A 14,766-nucleotide genomic window follows, 5' to 3' on the forward strand; every position below is an offset into this window, starting at 1 on the left:
GACACTCTAGTACATGCAAATAACAAGAGTAGCAGTGGCACAGATGTCATTCTGTGATGCTTTGAGTTCAGATTTTTCTCCATGAGTGCGATGTAAATCTTGAAAAATTGGGAGCTATTAGTTACCCTTGAATATTTGATCTTCTACTGGACAGAGGAAGATGAAACATAAGAGAAATCAGATCCTCAGAACAAGTAAAGTAAAAAGGTGCTGAAACAGTAGTTTAAAGGTAAAACTTAAACATGGGAACAGAAAGCCTATATTCTTTATCCAACTTGGGCAGAAATGCTGTGTGAGTTTCAAAAAAAAAGGCTTATCTTTAGTACTGGAGTTACTCTGCTTATTGGACAGAGGCGAGGAAGGGGTGGAGAATGGTTAGAGGAGAGAAAGAGGAATTTTTTAAGATAAAGTATTGCTACAGACTGGGTTGGGTCTTTAAGAGGAACATGCTATGGGAGACAAAAAGAATTCTTATGTGGATGATGCAGAGAGAAGAGATGCTGTAATTCCACCATTGACTGTGAAAACAGAGGTGGGTGACTCAGGTCAGCTTGAGAGGATTTTAATCAAGAGGGAAAATAATGTGCTTTTAAGGAAAAACATGCAAACAAACAACAAACCCACAGAAACCAAGTGATGGAAGAATGGAAGAAAGTGGCGTGTTTGTTAAAAACTTCTTTTGGCCAGGGTGAACTTGTGCTGCAAAAAATCAGTCCCGAGTCTGGATCCTCAAGAAAGCGATGCTGACTGAAGTTCACTGACAGCTCCTGATTATTACTCTCTGGAACTGCAGCTGAAAGGGGAACATGGAGATGAAGGACAGTGTACTTTATGACCAGTCTTCTGAACTTCTGGCAATATGGATTTGTTGGAGTTCATAAAAAAATAGTCAGTCTGGAAGAGATTTTTTTCTTTCAGACTCCTCTGAAGTTCATTCCCAAACCCCATCAATCACCAAGAGAGAAAGAAAGTGAGAGTGAGTGGCTAAGACGCCTGAGGAAGGAGAAGGTATGACGAAGAAGAAAAAAAAAGAGGAGAATATTTTCAAGATGGAAAAGATAACAGCTTTCAGAAAGAGGTTTTTTTTCTTTTAAAAGATTTTACTTGATTTCCAATTACTTACGGAAAAAAAAAAAATGTAAGTCAGTGTGTGCGTATGTGGGTGTGCATAGTGATGATCATAACATGCTCATAAAAATTCTGAATTATTTGTGGTTTCCACTTGCTCCAGTCATGGATCTGCATCCCTGCATGTCCTGGCTCCTGTCTTTTATCAGTGACCCGCTTTCCAAACAGCAGACAGATGTGTGTAACTTCACACCATCGATAGTATACACATTTCGTAGCAACTTAATAGGCCGGTGTGGTTTACTTGGTTTTGCCGTACCTACCAGGGCTTGTAGGTGTATCATCAGCCACCAGCTTCCACCGAGATCAACTATCAATTGCTCCCAATACCAGCTACAGAGATTAACATTATTTTTTATCATCCTTTTCTTATCAAGTAACTTCTAAGGAGTATTTACACACACAACAGTATTTGGGAAAGCACCTTTCCAAGGCTTCCCACAGTGTAAGTTAGGCATGCTCCAGTTCATAGCATGCTTCATATATCTGCAGTGGTTGGGGAAGGACATTAAAGTGGTCTTTCACGTGCCTGTCAGTCTCTTCTGTCTGGAGTTGTTTGTTTTTAAGCAGGATAAATTGAAACCCATTAAAGCTCGAACATGGTTCTGTATACAAATGGCTGGATGGTTCACTGGGAAACTTTACCTGGAAAAATTCACAGTGTGAAAATTGTCGATGTTTGTTATAGAACATAATTTGGAATAATAGCATATAAATATATATCTAAATACATCTGTCCCATTATGCAAAATACAAGCCACAGAAGATAACTAGGAAAAAATTATTGTTAAAACACGAGAAGGATTTTTTAAATGGTTTTTAATATACTTTAGTGACATACTTAATCTTTTCCATAGTGACAGCAGGTTAGAGACACAAAACAGCCAGTAGCCCAAACAAGAAAACAAATATGTAGTTTGTACTGGCTCACATGAGCCAGTACAACCTCCTGATGATGGGTGACAGGGACAAGAAACACAGAGCCAAGCAGCAGTGCCTCACAAAACAGCATTTACCTATGCGAAGAAGGTATTTTAAGAGATAAAGTAGTTTAAGCAGGCATACTACCTATTAATCCATCAGCCATCTGTTTAAGTGTTCAGACAAAAAGGTAGTTTTGGTAGGATAGCCTCAGCTACCCTACTCCAATAACTTCCTGCTATGGAAAGTTAAAAATTATTTATGTACTGAATATTTGCATGGCTGTATTTGTGCTAACATTTCAAAGTGTTTGCAAAGCAGGTGCTTTTTCAAGAAGTTGCACTGGTAAAGCTAAAAATAAAAAAAAAGGCTTTCAAGCAAGTTTCCTGGGAGGTTATTTAAAACCTCTAGTCATGTCCTTTATTCTCAGAAGTTCACTATGGTTTTCTTTAACATCTTATGATCTTCACAACTACTGTGGTCTTAGAATCAGAAAATACTGTTGTTTATTGCTGCCTGTTCTTTCCTCTCAGGTTGATACCATCTATTTTGTGTGAGGAAAACACCTGTCTTTATTTTTTTTTCTGCATTTAGCTGGCAAATTAGTCATTTTTTTTCTTTTTTTTCACAACCTGCTTCTGCAGGGTGCTTTAGTATGGCAATGGTAGCTGCATATGCCTGCAATGTGATGGAAGGTTTCTAATGGAGAGGTGATACGTTTCTTTAAATCACTTGCAACATTTAGGAAAAAAAATGACAGGTCCTCAAGCACAGAAGTTTTTTCTCAGGTGCAATTCTAATGTTAGATGTAAGTGAAGAGTAATCAAACTTAACTTGATTACTTCAATCACCTGCAGTGGGTGCCTGAGAAACAAAGGGTGTTAAGGACGGCTGAAGTGAGATGGTCAGGCCGTGATTTCTTACAGTGGCTAGAGCTTAAATAAATCAAAAAAAATACTTCTTTTTCTGGAGAAGGGACAGTTATGAAGTGCTCTGAGAGCAGTAGTTTAGTAGCACTCCTGTTACTTTGCTCAAGTTTATGGATTCTAGTTTCCAGTATTCTCTTTTGAAGATACTGGAGAGTGTTCTTTGAACGACAGAACTGAGGAGACTGATTGGGTTGGCTGTTCTGTGAGTAACATTTTTTTTCATAGAAAACAAGGTTCTTTTGTTGTTTGCCAGCTATTTATGTAAATTATTTCTAATATGTAACTGTTGCGTTCTACATCCACAGTTTCCTCAATATTAGGTGTAGTAGTGGTTAAAACATACTCTGTTTGAGAAAGCGTAGAATTTGGGGAGAGTTTGTTTGAAGGTAGTGGGAGAAGGCCTAAACCATTTCTCTTGTGTAGAGCAAAGAACCTGTTCATAGTAGAATCCTAGTTGGTCAGCATGTTCTACTTGTATTCTTTTCCTCCTTTCACTCACAAAGTTTAGTCAACTGCTTGGCAGAATTAATAACAAGAAGTCTTGAAATATGCAGTTTCTCCCTGAGAAAATTTAAGTAGACCTTGAGATGGTTCATTAAGTTTCCTGAGTAACCCTGATAACAGGGGCCCAAGATGCCAGTGTCAAGATAAGCACCTGCAAATTAATTAAAAACTGACCTTCTTGGAGCATCCCAGGGCCGAAGAATGCATGAGCTCACTCCATGACCATGTATGGGCAAAGGAAACCCAAAGTTCAATCACTGGACACTGTGAGGAAGTCTATGAGTGACAACCAGAGGGGGAAAAGACCCTAACCCTAATTTTATCACGCGTGCTCGGACTATGTAGATAAGTTCTAGGAAATTGTATGCATATGTGGATTATTTCTCAGAAATCCACTGAATATGTATAACCTCGCAGCATATATTCTCTGTGATTTTACCTGTCTGTTAGAGCACTCGTGGTGGAGCGCTCACCAGTGCTGCCCAGCACTGCAAATAAAGAATACCTGCTTAACAGTTATATTGGATTCAAACTGTTGAGTGAATTTCTGCATTTCAGTAGTACTTTCCTCTGGTGTATGTATGATATTAACTTGAAAACACTTTTGTGTACTGCCTGGGTTATAGAGGCGCCTGATAACCAATATTGTTAATTGGGGCTCTTTTTATGTGTGTGTATGTGTTATCCAGATAGCATGTTGAAAAAGGAAGATCTATTTTCTTAGAGTGATATAGGGTGTGGAGGGTGTGTTTTGGGTTGGTCTGTTTAGTTTTATAAATTGCTGGTATGTCTAAAGGAATAAGGAATAAATATTCTCTGTAGTATAAATGAGGTGATATCTGAGTACTTTTAGCCTGTGAGAGGGTATTACTGATTTTATGGAGATATGCTCTATAAATACATAGGCTGTGCATTTTCATATGTTATAACCTGTATGTCTTGTATTTTAATCTTATCTGTAGAGTTAGTGGTGGTGTGATGTGTTTTAGAAACCGCTTGTGTGAGACCATGTGGTTGATAAACGTCTAAAATTTGACAATCTAAATGCTTATTCCTGGCTGAAAGAAGTTGCCTACGGCCTCGCAATAGATCCTGCTGTTGTTGTTTCTTACCCCTTTTCCACTTGGGCATACTGAGCTGCTGCCCCTGTATTTCATCGGGGGTATTTGCTTGTATATGCCTGGAGCAACTGTGGTGTTCATGCGCCTGTAAATTTGCCAAGTAGTCCACATATGTGCAAGTATCCTTTTTGTTAAACTGCTGGTTCCTTCCGTTGATGGAGGACCACCAGGTTCTTAAGGTTTCTGGGCACTGATGCGGAATGTATCTGGATAATAGCACTGAATATGCTCTGCAGTCTGGATGAAAACGATTTGTTGCAATGATCCTGGAAAGCAGTGGGTACTGTTAAGCAGAACTTGTTCATGAATCATCTTCTTAACACTTAAGTTAGTTTTTTGTTTTTTTGTTTTTTTGTTTTTTTGTTTTTTTGTTTTTTTGTTTTTTTGTTTTTTTGTTTTTTTGTTTTTTTGTTTTTTTGTTTTTTTGTTTTTTTGTTTTTTTGTTTTTTTGTTTTTTTGTTTTTTTGTTTTTTTGTTTTTTTGTTTTTTTGTTTTTTTGTTTTTTTGTTTTTTTGTTTTTTTGTTTTTTTGTTTTTTTGTTTTTTTGTTTTTTTGTTTTTTTGTTTTTTTTTAAAGAAACTTATCTTTCAGAATCCTCTAGAAAGGCCTTATTAGAAATTGTAGTCTGTAAACTATGAAAAAGCTGCTGAGGGCACCAGTTATCTGGAATGATACTGAATGTTGTGTGTAACCTGTAATTTTTAAGGTAGTACAAAGCAAGTAATCCAAACTTGTTTTCATAGACTAGAACGATGAACTGTGAGCTATTGATCCAGGATAGCATAAAACTGACCTGTACCTGTTACTAGCAACTTTTTTCTTAGAGGCTACAGAGCTACTGATGAAATACTGCATCTAGAGCCAAATGAAGAGAACTTTGGGCTCACACTCCATGCAGTTAAACTGTGGGCAAAATGTGAGTAAAAGGGGATTGTTCGTGAACTGTAAACTTTTCAGAGGCACCTCATGCTGAAAAAATAAGACCATTAGAAGTACTTCACCTTTGGATAGCTGTTTAAATGACGGGTTTTAAACTAGAACCTGTTCTTTAGTTTAGATTCACGGTCTGTCCATGGGGTGGATTCGGTGTGTTTTTTAATGGGGGGGAGAGTGGGGTGAAGAAGGGAGTGTCTAAAATACAAGGTGCTGCATTGCTTATCAGGAACCTGACTAGAGATGATAAAAAAGCCAAGTTAAGTATAAAAGCTTGATACGTAAGGAATAAGGAAATATTGTTTGTGCATGTGGCTAGAGCAAGTGCTAGAAGAATGGTAGAATTTTTCGTAAGGGAAGTTGGAGTGAAGCAGTAGCTGTAGCAGTGTAGGCAAATTTCAGAGTAGCAGTATTTTGGGAGGTGGTATGGTCATGATTCTTCTTCTCATCACTGTTAAGGACCAACAATTTTGGTCTCATTGCACTGCAAAAATAACTGACTTGGAGGCTGAAGTGTACTGAGTATTCTACAGATTGTGAAGTTGGTGCTGTAAATTTGAAGGAAGGTCCTTGGGTATTGAAAGACTACAGGATAATGACACGTACCCATTCTAGGACATGGCATTTATTCCAACGTGCTGGGATTTCTTGGTGGGGTTTCCTGGGCAATGCCAATAGCAAGAACATGTCAACTCTATCCAAATGCCAAGAAAGGCAAAGCCAAGAAGAGAACATGAACTGCACTCCCAAAAGGGGAGGAGCAAACTGAGGGAGGGCAACTCATCGGCCCCTGTCAGAGTTTCAACACTTGAAATAAACAGAAAAAATAAACTTGTAGGAAGTTAACAGTGGCCAAGAGGCAGATTATAAAATCACCTGATCCAAATCTCAGAAAGACTTTCAAGATTGATTTATGTGACTATTAGAGCAAGACTGAAAATTAAGTGATTGCTTCTGCTTGCCAGGTCATGAGAAGATAACTTAAAAGGGCTAAACAATAACGAGAAAATGCTAAAGGCAATAGCAGAGTTTACTGGTTTCCTCCACTGGACCAACTGTGCAGTGAACCAACTTAACAGAGCCAGTCTACAAATGTCACTGAAGTTGCTTTAAAAAAAAAAAAAAAAAAAAAAAAAAAGTCAGTCCTTATCCTGGAATGTAAAGGCAGCACCTTGGATCTCATGCAGAGTGGCAGAGATGGCCCAGCAGGGTCATGTCCCGACATTCCAGGTCAGATAAAGAAAGTGCTGGATGTGTTTGTGGGGTCTGTTTGACATATATCTTTTCTGTTTTCCAGAAGCCTGGGGAAGCACGAGTTATGTGGTAGGACCGGTGCCACTTTAGACCTGAGGTTCAAAAACGTGCTGCACATCAGTGTAACTCCCTGAGTTGCCTTCATCACCAAATAAAACAGATTTGCTTTCTCCAGGGTGGTGGGAACAGGAGCTCACAAGTGGATTCCAGCTACACCTCAGGGTAGCAGTTAGCACATGCTTAACTTTAAATGTATGTTTAAAGCCCACTGAAGCTATTAAAGGTCACATGAACCCCAGAGATCTAATAAAAAGAAAAAAAACCCAAACCCACAACAGTATCCCCAGAAAACACTACACCTCGTTTTCCACTCCTGAAGGAGGCCGGGTTCACATGACACGTCGGGGTACCTACCTCACCCTGGGAACTTGCCAGCCTCCAGCCAGGGAGTCAGAGCATTTGTCCCCTCTTACCCCAGGGCTGCCAAAGCAGTGGCGCAGCAAGGAGAGCGGCTCCCACTCGGGCTGGCCGTGCCCACGGAACCAGAACACTACATAGAACAACCCACAAGACATCAGGTGTCCAAGCAAAAAAGCCCCGGCGTGCCAAAAGAAATAAAAGATTGAATGACGAAGCAGCTGGACAGGAATGTTCTGCAGTGAGCAGCTCCATGATGTCTGGCACTCCCCTGCAAGTACAATTCTACATGGCACATTCACTAGACACAAGGACACTCAAGGGACTGTTGAAGCCCTATTTAAGGTACTCAAAATGCAGTAACTTTCACTTTACATTAATGAGAAGAGTGTCACCGAATCATGGTTGTGTACTTCAACAGCAGTATCTTAGCATAATTTAAATGTGTGGCAGGACTTTTGAGTGAATTTTTCAAGGATCTTCCAAAGCAGCCATGGAACCCTGCAGAAGCCCCTTGGAAACCTCTGTCTGGGGTAGTAGAGGTGTAAAAAAAAAAAAAAAAAAAAAAAATCCTTTAAGATAACAGGGGGAATGTATAGTAAACAAGTAAATAGGTCACTCATTGACAGTCCATTTAGCCAGTTCTCAATGCCAAAAAACCCGGTATCCTCTGTGATCTTCTTGGTCAGTTGCTGTAGATCCTGAATCTTCTTGTATAGGGATTCTGAGTGGTCCTCTAGGTTGAGACAACACATGCCATCAAATCTTCAGACCCATGTGCTAGTAACAAAAAGTCAATAGAAGCAGGTTTTGTAACGTAGCATGTCAAATGCTATCTACGCCTGTGGTTAATGCTGATAAAATTTCAGAGGTTGTATTAGCTGACTTTGCTATCCAGCAAGCAATATGATTTATTGCTGTCAGTGCTTTAGCAGCTGCTACATGTGGAAGGAGAAGAAAAGAAACATTCAGCCCTGTTCCACAATCTAATGTCATCCTGGCAATCCTTGTCTACTGTTATATCCCTCTTTCTCTTTTCTCTGAGTTGCTCGAAGCGGGTGCTGTTGCTTCCTTTCCCTGGGAATACACACACTTGCCAGAGGCAGTACAAGCGTGGTTAGACTCATGGTGAGAACCTTGCACTTGTAGGGCTAGCACGTACGCTGGTTGCTGTGCAGCGTTCTCCCCTTTAAATTACTACAGTGCACTAAGCAGAGGCTCTCTCCTTGCTTTGCCTGGGAATACACAAACACTACGCAGAGACTGTACAAGCTCTTTTAGGGTCACGGTGAGAACTTCTCACAGAAAGCGCTAGCACGTACAATTGTTGCTGTACAGCAGTCTCCCCTCCAAACTACCATGGTACACTAATTAATCCAGCTCTCTGTGCTTGCTTTGCCTTGGAACACACAAACACTAATCAGAGCCAGAACAAGAACTTTTAGGTTCATGGCAAGAACATCTCACAGAAAGCGTTAGCACGTATGATCATTGCTGTACAGCAGTCTCCCCTCCAAACTAACACGGTGTTTGTGGTCGCAATCACGAATAGAACTTATCTCCGCAAAGCAGATAAGCAGGTACTTCTTTATTCCAGCACTGGGGAACATGGGGATAGCTCCACCAAAAAACGTGTTCCCTGAGAGGTACAAAGCACAGCATATTTATACACTTTTTCAGCAGAGTCATGGTTACATAAGATCAACAAAATTCACAAGGTTTAGCTTGACCTTAATAAGGATTGGCTTTCAGTTACCTCACCTTACCTATATTTCTATTCTACAGAAATCATTGGTCATCTTTACTGATGGACTGGAATAGAATGAGGGGAGGGTAGTGATCAGCATATTCATGTTATTTCCTGGAAATCATTATCATATGCAAATGTCTCTAATGCATGCGTGGTTATGTTAGACAGAGGTCTTCTGGTGGTTGTCAATAGTCTTCCTCACTGTGTCCGCTGATTGAACTCCATCCCTGTGCATGCTCCATTCATCTTTGGCTGATGCTCATTTCTTCTTTGGCTGATCTACCAAACCCAGCACCTTCTGGTACCTATTGTATTGACTCAAGATCCATAACCAGTACCCATTGTTTTAATTCAGACTCCATAACAATTCGGACAGTGTTCAAGGCACACACCATACTAAGCACCTACTCCTAAGGGCCTTAGTGGGCTTTATATTCTCAGAGCTGCTATAACTCCATTTTAAATCAAAGCAATATTTTAAACTAAAATCGAAATAATATTCTGAGATTCAAGCTATTTTATTAAGGTAATTGCAACACAGGCATCGTGCAGGGGGCCGGGCGAGTTGTAGGGGAGCTGGCTGGGGTTCAGGTGGCACCGACAGGGTGCAGGGCGTCCGGTTGCTGTCAGGGGGTACGGTTGGCGTGTGAGGCGCTCAGTTAGCACACTAGGGCCAAGCGGACTACAGAGGTCTCGGTGTATAGAGGGTAAGTTTGGTGTGCCGGGCATCTTGTTGGGCTGCAGGGGGGCTGGTTGACATGCACGGGGTCCAGGCAAGGTGCAGGGGTTCTTGGTGAGGTTCGGGGGGTGTAGTTGGCCGTCTGGCGACCCAGAGATGGTCCAGGGGGGCCAAGTAGTGAGCACGGGGTCTGGTGGGGTGCGGGGTCACCAGGCAGTCTAGGAGGTGTGGTTGTGCTCTAGAGGGCCTTGTCAGTGTGCGTCGCAGCCCAGCAAGGTGCACAGGGTCTGGTTGGCGTGCAGGGGGCCCAGACATCTATGTGGCAAACATCACGTCTTTGACTCCTTTCCCTGATCCTTCTCTAAAGTGAAAACTGTAGGGTCGCTTGGAATCATACCACCATCCTTTTGCCATTCTGGATGATTTAGCCACAAAAAGAAAAATCAACATAAGGCACTTCCTCCCCTTTCCCTTCCCTCCGACAAAATGACATAGATTCTAGCATAGTATGCCAGAGAGTTTGCAAGTTTGCAGGGGGGCTGTTTGGGATGAAAGGGGATCCAGGCAAGGTGCAGAGGGTCTGGTTGGGGTGCAGGATGGCCAGACAGGGTACAGGGTGTCTCGTTGGTGTGTAATCTGTATTATAATTGTATTAGAGTTGCTGACTGACCGGTGTCTAATAGGAGTGTCTGGAAAAGCACCAACCTGTGATTCTAGTGTATAAAAGAAGCACATGCATCTGCCGTTAGGTGTGCTCGATTTGAGGAAAATCCCCCGAGCACCTAGGCCCGAATAAAAGACAGTATTACTCCTGAGCCTGTTCAGCTGGGCTTATTACACGCCGGGTACAGATGGCCCCCTGCTCCCCACGGGCTCCAGCTGTGGGCTGGGGCCGGGGCAGCCCAGGTGGGACCGGTGAGGTGAGGATGGGACCGGGCCAAGGTTTTAAATAGGCTGCAGCTGGGGAGATGGGGATGGACTGGGGCAGCCGGTGAGGCTGAGGATGGGGCCGGCCCTGCCGTGCCAAGGGACTTTGGAGTCGAGGGTCGGGGGGGTGGGCTTCCTGCCCGCGGGAGCTGGCTGAGGAGCAAAAGAGAGAGTCTCAGCCGCGTCTGCCCGCGGCCAGGAGCGGCCGGTCCGTGCGGCGAGGAAGGATTCCTCCCGGCCGGCCCCGACGGGGCGCAGCACCGGCGCCGGGAGCTCGGCGCCCCCGAGCCGCCGGGTGGCCGGGAAGCCTCGCGGGGGAGGCGCTCGGAGGCGCGTGCCGCCCGCCCCCGCGTGGGTGAGGGTCGGGCAGCCGGCGCTGCGGAGGTGGGAAGGGGCGGAGGCGGAGAGACGAGCCCCGGGGCTGCGAAAGCCTCGGGCCGGGGCCGGTACCGGGAGCTGCGGCGGGTCGCGCGTCCCCCCGGGCCGGTCCCGGCCGCGCTTCTCCAGCTGCCCGCCTGCTCCCGCCTCCGGCTGCCTTTCGGGCTGGCCGGGTCCCCGCAGCTTTCTGCTGTTCTGCCGACACCGCCCCGTCCCCCGTCGCCTTCTCCACGTCCTTTCCACGCCGCTCCCTTGCTGGCTCCCCAGCCGCCTGAAGCATTTCATTCCTTCCACGCTGCCGCCTTCCCTGTCGCTTGTGAAAATCGCATCGGAAGGTCTCCCTCTACCCGGCGACTCGGATCTGTTCTCAGCATCTCCCTGTCTCTCTCCCTCCCTCACTGAAATCGCGTTTAGCGTTAACGAGCGGGCATTGCTTTATTTGGCCGGGGACGCAAGGGAATCGTTCTGCCTAACGTGCTTGCTGTACGTTATGATAGCCAAAGCTTATATCGCTCTGTTATGTGTATATTCGTCCAGTTTCAAAAAAGTCATTACCGTAATCACATAATTATTATGTGTGCAGTTTAGGTCTCTGAGGGACTTCGGCAGGGGTCGTCAGTGGTCTCTAGCCACCTCTGGTGATCTTTGGAGAGCAGCCTTTCTTAAACTTTGTCTACACTTTGGAATCAGCCTTTCTTTGGTTTACGTTTGCACTTTCTTATCTCCCGCCTAGCTTCAGCTAGTTTGTCCTTTTTTTAGAGGGCCTTAATCTTCAAGGACAAGGGCTTGCGATTAGAAATCTCACAGAGCCTCTCCACGTCTGCGTTTCCCAGGAGGTGTTTATCACGTACGGGTAGCTCGAGGACCTCTGCACGATGGACAACGTGCTGCAGGCATTTGACCAATTGCTTAAGTTTTTACACTACCCTAAACAATGTTTTTTCCTTCACCATTTTCCAACAAGAGGGCACTGGGAGGACATGGGGAAGGACTGGAGGACGCTGGGGGACATTGGGATGTCTGCGGGGACACAGAACACAATGGGAGACCGTAGACACAAACTGGGAGACACGATGAGGACTGGTGGGGACTGGAGCGATACTAGGGGGTCTCTGGCAGGACTCTGCAGACTCTGGATGGACTGGGACACACTGGGAGATGCTGCGGGGGGGGGGGGGGGGGGCACTGGGTCACACTGAAAGGGACTGGAGGGCACTGGGAGTTACCAGGTAGACTGTGGCAGGACTGGGAGACACTGAGGGACTCTGGGGATATACTGGAGGGACGCTGAGAGGGACTGGAGGGTGCTGGGGGACACTGAATGGTCTGAGGGGACACGGAACAGAGCAGGAGACACACTGCTGAGGACTGTGGGGGGGATGCTGGGAGGACTGGAGGGTACTGTAAGGATCCTAGGGGGTCTGAGTAGGACTGGGAGGACACCGGGCGGGCTGGGACACAGTTGGGGGCACTGGGAGATACTGGGAGAGACTGGAGGGCACGGGGGGCATACTAGGGGGTCTGTGACAGGACTGGGAGGACACCAGAAGGACTGGGAGATGCTGGTGGGCACTGTGGGACCCTGAGAGGGACCAGAGGGTACGGGGAGATGTTGAACAGGTTGGGAGGCACTGTGGGTGCACTGGGAGACACTGGGAGGGAGTGGAGGCCACTGAGTAGGGGTTGAAGGTGCAGGGAGTCTAATTGGTGTGCAGGGGGACCACACAGTGCGAAGTAAGTCTTGTTGGGGTGCACGGGTCTTAAACGGGGTGCAGGGGTGCGGAGCTGCGGATGAACAACACGCTGAGATGGGTTCAGTGTGGGTGATAGAGCATCAATCAATGTGTGTTTATTGGTCCAGGGTACATATATTTATACAGACAATGATAATTATTATGCCTACTAGTCACTAGCTGATTGGCTTAAGCTCTAAAGGTCGTATTTGCACGGTCCACCTACTTGCAGTTAGCTTACAGCACAAGCTTCTCATAACACTAAGTTTCTCATGCTACTATTTCTTATTCCTGTTGACTTGTTTTTGGTACACGACAGTACCGTAACACAGTGTTTCTCAGACCACCGTTACCATAACACTAGGTTTCTCAGACCACTATTCCTAATTCTCCTTAACCTGTTTTCGACACACCACGGTACACAGGGCCGAAGCGTCCTTGACATTCTTCATGTATCAGCAGCTGCGAGCAGCTGCAGGCAAACCCTAGTGAGGCCCAGCATCAGCAGCTAGAGCAGGCTCTGATCATACAATTGCTCGGTGGGCTCAGGACCCTTGTCTCTGAGCCATTCTCCAACACAGGGGGACTAGTCAAGGTGTAGCAGGGCTGATTGGGTCGTGGGGGTTCTTGCTGGGGTGTGTGTGGGGGGTCTGGTTAGGGTTCAGGGGGCCAAGACAGGGTGCAAGGGAGCCAGAGAGGTTGCAAGGGGTCTGGTTGGGGAACAGGGAGCCCAGACAGGGTGCAGGGGGCACAGACAGGGTGTAGGGGGTCTTTCTGGGGGGAAGAGGGTTCAGACAGGATGCAGGCAGGTTGCAGGGCATCTGCTGGGGGTGCAGGGGATCTTGTTGCGGTGCAGGGTTTGTGTTTGGTGTGGAAGGGGTCCAGACAGGATGCTGGGTGTCTGGTTGGGGTTCAGGGGGGCCAGGCAGGTTGCGGGTGATCTGGTTAAGGTGCAGGGCATCCGGCTGGGGTGTAGGGGGCCCAGGCAGCATGCGGGAGGGCCAGGCAGGTTGCAGCAGGTCTGGCTGGGGTGCAGGAGACACAAACAAGGTGCAGGGGGGCCCAGAGAGGGTGCAGGGGGTCTGCTTGGAGTGCAGAGGCAGAAAGAAGGGTGCATATGGGGGCTGGTCAAGTGAAGTGGAGTCTCTTTGGGGTGCAGGGAGCCCTTGCAGTATACACAGCTGCCAATCAGGGTGCAGGGGGGCCAGAGATGTTCCATGGGGCCAGTCAAGGTACAGAGGGCCTGTTTGGGGTGCAGGGGGTCTTGTTGGGGTGCAGGAGACCCAAACAAGGTGCAGGGGGACCAGGCAGGTTACAGGGGTGTGTTTGGGGTTCAGGGGGTCTGCTTGGTGTGCAGGGGGCACAGCCATGATGAAGAGAGGGGAAGCAGGGCATGTGGGGACGACTCAAGTGCAGGGGGTCTGGTTGGGTTGCAGGGGGGTCAGGCAAGGTGCAGGGAGACCAGACAAGGTGTAGCAGGGCTGCTTGGGGTTCAGGAGACCTAGACGGTGTGAAGGGGCACGTGACAGGCTGTAGGGATGCCAGAGAGGTTGCAGGGTGTCTTCTTGGGGTGCAGGGGCCCCAGGCAGGGTGCATGGGATCTAGTCAAGGTATAGAGGGACTGTTTGGGGTACAGGGGTTCTGGTTGGGACCCAGGGGTCTCAGACAGGGTGCAGGGCATCTTGTTGGGGTGCAGGGGGCTCAGAGAGGTTTCAGGGGGTTCTGGTTGAGGTGCAGGAGCTCTGTTTGGGAAACACGGGACCCAGACAAGTTGCAGGGCCTCTGTTCGCTCTGCAGGGGGTTCAGACAGGGTTCAGGGAGTCCAGGCAAGGTGCATGGGGGCTGGTTGGAATGTAGGGGGTGTCGTTGGGATGCAAGGGTCCCAGACAGGGTGCAGGGCGTCTCAATGGTGTTCTGGGGATTCAGACAGGGTTCAGAGGGTCCAGGCGAGGTGCAGGTGGCCCAGACAGTGTGCAGGGGTTCTGTTTGGCATGCAAGGCGTCCAGGTGAGATGCAGAGGGTCTGATTGGGGTTCAGGGCACCAAAACAGAGTTCAAGGTGTGCAGGCGAGGTGCAGGGTGTTCCGGTTGGG

The sequence above is a fragment of the Tyto alba genome, unplaced genomic scaffold (assembly GCF_018691265.1).
Source record: "Tyto alba isolate M040663 unplaced genomic scaffold, T.alba_DEE_v4.0 Super-Scaffold_100000100078, whole genome shotgun sequence".
NCBI classification, from domain to species: Eukaryota; Metazoa; Chordata; class Aves; order Strigiformes; family Tytonidae; genus Tyto; species Tyto alba.